At 49.1% G+C, this 6,468-nt stretch overlaps 2 pseudogenes; one reads left to right on the forward strand and one right to left on the reverse strand.

Annotated features, from left to right (window-relative positions):
* Window positions 1-3,544: 3,544 nt before the first annotated feature.
* Window positions 3,545-4,064, reverse strand: LOC138777130 (inhibitor of growth protein 2 pseudogene; annotated as a pseudogene).
* Window positions 4,065-4,302: 238 nt separating this feature from the next.
* On the forward strand, window positions 4,303-5,103 carry LOC138777131 (inhibitor of growth protein 2 pseudogene; annotated as a pseudogene).
* Window positions 5,104-6,468: the final 1,365 nt, after the last annotated feature.

Raw genomic sequence — 6,468 nt, forward strand, 5'->3', positions numbered from 1 at the left:
GGGGTGGAATGATGATGAAGATCGGGGGGGGGGGGCGGGGGCTGGAATGATGATTATGATGATGATGGGGGGAGGAATAATGATGATTATGATCCCAGGCCCAAATAAGATGCAGGCCAAAATCATGGGGGGGGGGGTTGATGATGATCGCCAATAATATGCAGGCCACATTCTGTATGTGTGTGTCGTGGGGGGGGGCCCAATGTGAAAGTTTGCTATGGGGCCCTGCCATTTCTAGTTACGCCCCTGAGTACAGGAGCAGCAGTAGTAAAAATGGAGGCAAGGGCAGACACAGCAGTAGTCAACATGGATGCCAGTGAAGGCCCAGCAGTAGCCAATATGGAGGCAAGTGAAGGCCCAGCAGTAGCCAAGATGGAAGCCAGGGCAGGAGTAGCAGTTGTAATGGGGTGACATGAGCAGCAGAAGCAGATTAATGAGGTCCATGGACAGGCGAGAGGTAGCAGGGCAGCAGGAATGGTGGAATGACCAGTAAGCTCTAGTTCACATATAGGCCATAATAGATGCAGAAAATTTCCTACATTTTCGTGACAACAGGACCAAATCCTACTCTGTGGTATAAGGAGCAGATGTCACAAAGTCCTTATCTATCCATGTGGCGTTCATTTTGATGAAAGTCAGACGTTCCACACTATCAGAGGACAATCTGGTTCTCCTGGGACTGACAATATGACCTGCTGCGCTGAAAACTCGCTCGGATGACACACTGCTGGCCGGACAGGAGAGTATGGACAAAGCAAATTCAGCGAGTTGTGGCCAGACATCTAGTCCACCCAGTCCACCCACCCAGTAGTCCAGGGGTTACGGCATGTTAGGTGGCAACGTAGAGTCCAAAAACACCTTGAGGTGTGCCGCCATGTCCTGCTGCTGTGCGGGTGCTCCTGCTACCCTGGCCTGTGGCTGCATGAAAGCGTGCATCATGGACATCAGGCTCAGACTGGTGCCGCTGCTCATGCCACCCAAGCTGCTAGAGGATGATGTGGAGGAGGCAGCGCTGCTTGTGTGGCCCTGGTGGGAATGGCGCTGTGTTCCAAAGGCTGCCACTAACTGTGTACCCAGCTCCTCTCTATAATAATTCATTTTTTCCTCCCGTTGGGAAGGGTTAATGAATTCACACAGCTTGTTGTGATACCGTGGGTCCAGTAGTGTGTCAAGCCAGAACTTGTCCCGTTGACGAATCCTTTGCAAGCGTGGGTCAGCCCGAAAGCATATAAACATGTGCTTAGCCATTTCCACCAGGGAGTGGGAAGGAGTCCCCGCCTCCGTCTCCACAGCATACTGCCAATGGGTACTGCCTCCATCCTCCTTATAGCCCTGAATATCCTCCTCTGGCCCCCCTCTGGTCTGGCAGGAAGGATCATCTCCTTCTCCTCCACCCATCTCCCCTAAGAGTTCCTGTGCGTTCAGGTCCTCCTCCTCCTCCTCAACTTCCTCTCCCTCCTCTTCCACCAAGCCTTCCTCCAGCAACCCAGGCTGCGACAGTGGCAAGACCTCCTCCCCCTCGCCACTGAGTCGCATCAGCATCAGCTCCAGTACATGAAGCATGGGTATGATGGCGCTCAGTCCTGTGTCTTGACCACTGAAAGCGACTTGAATGGCTGAAATGGTTACATGCTTTCGAGCCATTGACAGCACAGTCTGTAAATGGGATTAAGACTTTAGAAAGTGTGTAACTATTAGGTTTAAAACATGTGCCATACACGGGGCGTGCCTCATACCTCCTCAACACAGCGCAGAGAGAATGTTGCTTCCATTGTCACTCACCACCATCCTAACTTTAAGATGGCGTGGAGTCAGCTACGAGAGGATTTTCATCTCGAGCAGGCGGTGCAGCTCTTGTGTGTCTCATTTCACCCAGGCAGGCTAGATGCAGCACAGCGTGACACCTTCGTGCTACACACAAGTGGTACAAGGGAGGAACACTGGCGGTTGAGGAGGTTTTGGACCTACTGGAGGAGGTGGAGGAGGACAGTGACACAGGAACCCTGCTGTGACAACGGGGTGGTGTCATCGCCCTTCCCTGGCCAAGTTGCTGGGGGTCCGCCGGCCATATTACATTTACCCACTGAGCAGTAATGTACATATTCTGCCCTTGCTCGTAATTACAGCTCCAGATGTCTGTGGTTAAATGTACATGTCTGCTCACTGAATGGCTCAGCGAGTCAGCAACCTTTTCGCGACATAGCTATACATCGCCGGGATAGCTGTGTTGGAAAAGTAGTGTCGACAACTTTAAACGGCAGAGCCTGGAGCACCAGCAACTTGACCAGGTGGGCGTTCAGCTTGACTGCTGCGGGATTGCTGGATGCATATGTCTGCCTCCGGTATAGGGACTCCATGATGCCAGGCTGCCTTCTGCTAGCAACACAGGGGCCACCAGCCGAAGAAGGGAGTGAAGCCACACTCCCTTCCACAGAGGAGGTCTGACTCTGTGAAAGGCCCCCCTGATTACTGCTGCTTCCTGCTGCTGTTGACGGCGGGTCTGTCTGGGCCTGCTGTGACCCACTATCACCCGTTTCTCCCAGGCGGAAAGGTCGTGGCGCTTCATATGGGCACCCATGGCGCTGGTGCCAGGATGGCAACTCTTGCCTCTTTAAATGCGCCTGGTATCCACTGGGCACTTTTTAAAAAACTGCCACACAAGCAAGGTGTAGAGTCTAGTACCGACAGGCTGCGAGGATGGGTGGGTGCTGCCGATACTAGGACCTGCAGTGGAGGAGGTTTCCCCAGTAGTCATCTGCTTGTCCCGGCTACGCTTCTGACTTGTTAGTTGACTACTGCTGCCTGTCTGCTTTTTAGTTGTGGCAAGCCTGCTGGCGGAAGGATTCCCGGTTGACGAATCCGTCGAATAAGCCAAATCCTGCCGTGGATCCCATGTCACATCCGATGTAGCATCATCCTGTTCCAGAATGATGCTATCATCCTCATCAGGCTCCTGCCCAGCCCTCTCTCGTCTACTGCCTACTGCCAGGCCTAACATGGGCCTGCTCTGATATTGCCTCCAACACAGCTATGCCCTGCACTTGATTGTCCCCTGTCTCTTCCCCCACGTGTTTATCATCATCAAAGAGCAGTTGGCTGCTCATAGACGCCAACAGTTCCCTTGCAGGTGGCGGGTGAAACGTCGTCAGGGTGGTGGTGTAATTTGGGTGTATTTTAACTGATGGAGGTGAACATTAGGGATAGTTAACATCTACTCTTTGTGGTTCGGATTCTTGCATCACGGCAGAGCCTTTGCCGGCTCTGCCGGGCAACATTCCGTTGCTGCTTGCTACCACTACGAGTTATACATAGGAGTCAGCTGAGCAATCTCATTTATCTGGCCGCACTGAGGTAGCGCTAATAGTTTATTGCTATAGTAAGAAAATGCAGTATGAGCTATGTTTGTGACAAACAGTTAATTTGATATAGTTACTGGGAGACCCTTTCTAAAAAAAAGTCACATCCGATCATCTCCCCATAGGACACCTGGTTACACAAGCAATATGTTGGCTCATTGGAATTGGGGACACATCCCTTTCCTGCTTGTGTTTGGCTCTCTTTTTCTTCTTGGAAGACTAGGGCTTCTTCTCTTTAGGTGGATCATCAATATCATCTGTCCCATTCACCATATGACACAAGTCTCTACTCTCACTGTTGCGCTGTCGGCGAGGTCGCCGAGTAGAGCGCTCTGCCGTATTGGAGTTAGCCTTTGCCTTTTCTTTGGATTTTTCATTTTCATCTGGGTCTAAGAAGCCCCTGCAATGGGTATCAATCTGCTTGGTCCTATTTTCTACCAACTCAAACACCTGAGTGACCAGTTGTATCTTATCGTCCCCCAGCTCCTGGGTGATGATCAGTGCCCTCTGAAGCTGCTGCAGTAGACGCTTCTTCTGAAGGGGGTCATTTTCATTAGAATGCTTCTCGTAGACCTCATCTACCTCCTTTAGTGCTTCTCGGTACTTGGTGTCGATCTCCCGCAGCATGGTGACGCTCCTCTGGATCTCCAGCGGTAACGACTCGATGCACTCCAGGTAATCCTCCACATAGGTGACCAGCTGGCTCTCCTCCACCCCGCTGCTACCGCCGTGCGAGCCTGCGGCGGCTGCTGCTACTGTCCTAACATGCTCCCGTGCTCAGGGCATCCAGCGGAGTTCCGGGAGTGCGTCGGTGGCTCCGGTGTGTGGTCTGTGCGGGGCTCTGGCGCTGCGCTGCGCTCCTCTCTCCATCTCCTCCGCTCTATCTCTGGGGCCGCATTCCAATTTGGAACCCGGCGGCCCGAGTAGATGCCCTGAGCACGGGAGCATGTTAGGACAGCAGCCGCCACAGGCGTTCAACTACTCGCACGGTGGTAGCGGCGGGGTGGAAGAGAGCCAGCTGGTCACCTATGGGGAGGATTACCTGGAGTGCATCGAGTCGTTACCGCTGGAGATCCAGAGGAGCGTCACCCTGCTGCGGGAGATCGACACCAAGTACCGAGAAGCACTAAAGGAGGTAGATGAGGTCTCCGAGAAGCATTCTAATGAAAATGACCCCCTTCAGAAGAAGCGTCTACTGCAGCAGCTTCAGAGGGCACTGATCATCACCCAGGAGCTGGGGGACGATAAGATACAACTGGTCACTCAGGTGTTTGAGTTGGTAGAAAATAGGACCAAGCAGATTGATGCCCATTGCAGGGGCTTCTTAGACCCAGATGAAAATGAAAAATCCACAGAAAAGGCAAAGGCTGACTCCAATACGGCAGAGCGCTCTACTCGGCGACCTCGCCGACACCGCAACAGTGAGAGTAGAGACTTGTGTCATATGGTGAATGGGACAGATGATATTGATGATCCACCTAAAGAAAAGAAGCCCTAGTCTTCCAAAAAGAAAAAGAGAGCCAAACACAAACAGGAAAGGGATGTGTCCCCTATACCCATTTCAATCGATCCCAATGAGCCAACATATTGCTTGTGTAACCAGGTGTCCTATGGGGAGATGATCGGATGTGACAATAAAGAATGTTCCATAGAGTGGTTCCATTTTTCATGTGTTGGACTGGCTTACAAACCTAAGGGCAAGTGGTATTGTCCTGACTGCAGAGAGACAATGAAAAAACCTTTCTAAAAAAAGAGGGGCTACAGTGAATACTGGATCAATAGTTGCACCTGGTATCAAACACAGCAATGATCGTGCCCCTAGGGGCCCTGTATCAGGGTATAAGCAGCATATATGTGATCAGTCTGAGCCTTACCGGATCTCCCTCTTCACCATCACTATATATTGCATTGAGGTTTGTATTCAATAGGACAACTGTTGTTCAGTATTAAGATTATTATAATCCTCTATTGCCATCTAGTGGCTTATTGTTTATTGTCACTAACAGACATATTTGCTCTGCTTTACCGACTCCTGTGTTACGGACCATCACTATATATTGGCATTGTATCTAATAGGACAATTGTTGTCCAGAATCAAGATTATTATAATTCTCTATTGCCATCTAGTAGCCTACGGTATATTGTCACCAACAGACATATTTGCTCTGCCCACTGACTCCTGTGTTACGTAACAAATGACTACATCATCCGAACCACAACAAGTTATCCCTTTATCTTCAGTCATTAAATTCACTTGGTGTTCACACACTTTTTATTAAAATGAATTAAAAGTTACGTTTTATACTATTAGATCTTCACAGCAATTAAGGTTATAATTTTGTTGTATCAGTTGGTCCTTGCGTGACGATCTGGGCAACCCTGATTGTATATTAACAGTTCCCTTGCAGGTGGCGTTTCAAAAGTTAGCGGGATGTTGCTGAGGATGTCAGATGGAGGACGTGGGGGAATTGCTGCGCGCCCGTGCCGAGTCAGGTCGTGTCCGAGGTACCCACAGATACCTGGCATGCTGTCTCACTACTCATCCTTGTGGACGTCGAAGTGTGAGCCAGCCACTCCAGGACTGTGGAATTAGATGTGTGGACACGACCCTGGTGTGACAAAGGAAGCTCAGGCCTGCCACTGGACCCTCTTCCTGCGCTACTTCCTCTTCTGCTCCTTGAGCAAGACTCTCTGCCCTGCCCTCCTGCCTGAAACGCTTTGTGAGGTTTCCTGCTGCTGTGCCATGACTTTGTATTCAAATTCTGATTTCTACACTTGTAGATGAGAACAGTATTTTTCTGTAATATTTAGGACTTGTGTGTGTGTATATATATATATATATATATATATAGATATATATGATTTGTAGTATATAGTATATATTATATATAGTATAGAAATTGTCTATATCTCTATATATATATATATAATATATATATATATATAGAGCACTTTTATTAAGACTTTTATTATATATTAATATTATATATATTATATATTATATATATATTATATGCACCAGGTATTTTTGTCTTTCAGGATAAGACGTATGCGATATACACACTATCAGAAGGTCCAAATATAGAAATTGTCTATACAATATATATATCCT

The sequence above is a fragment of the Dendropsophus ebraccatus genome, unplaced genomic scaffold (assembly GCF_027789765.1).
Source record: "Dendropsophus ebraccatus isolate aDenEbr1 unplaced genomic scaffold, aDenEbr1.pat pat_scaffold_509_ctg1, whole genome shotgun sequence".
Lineage (NCBI taxonomy): Eukaryota > Metazoa > Chordata > Amphibia > Anura > Hylidae > Dendropsophus > Dendropsophus ebraccatus.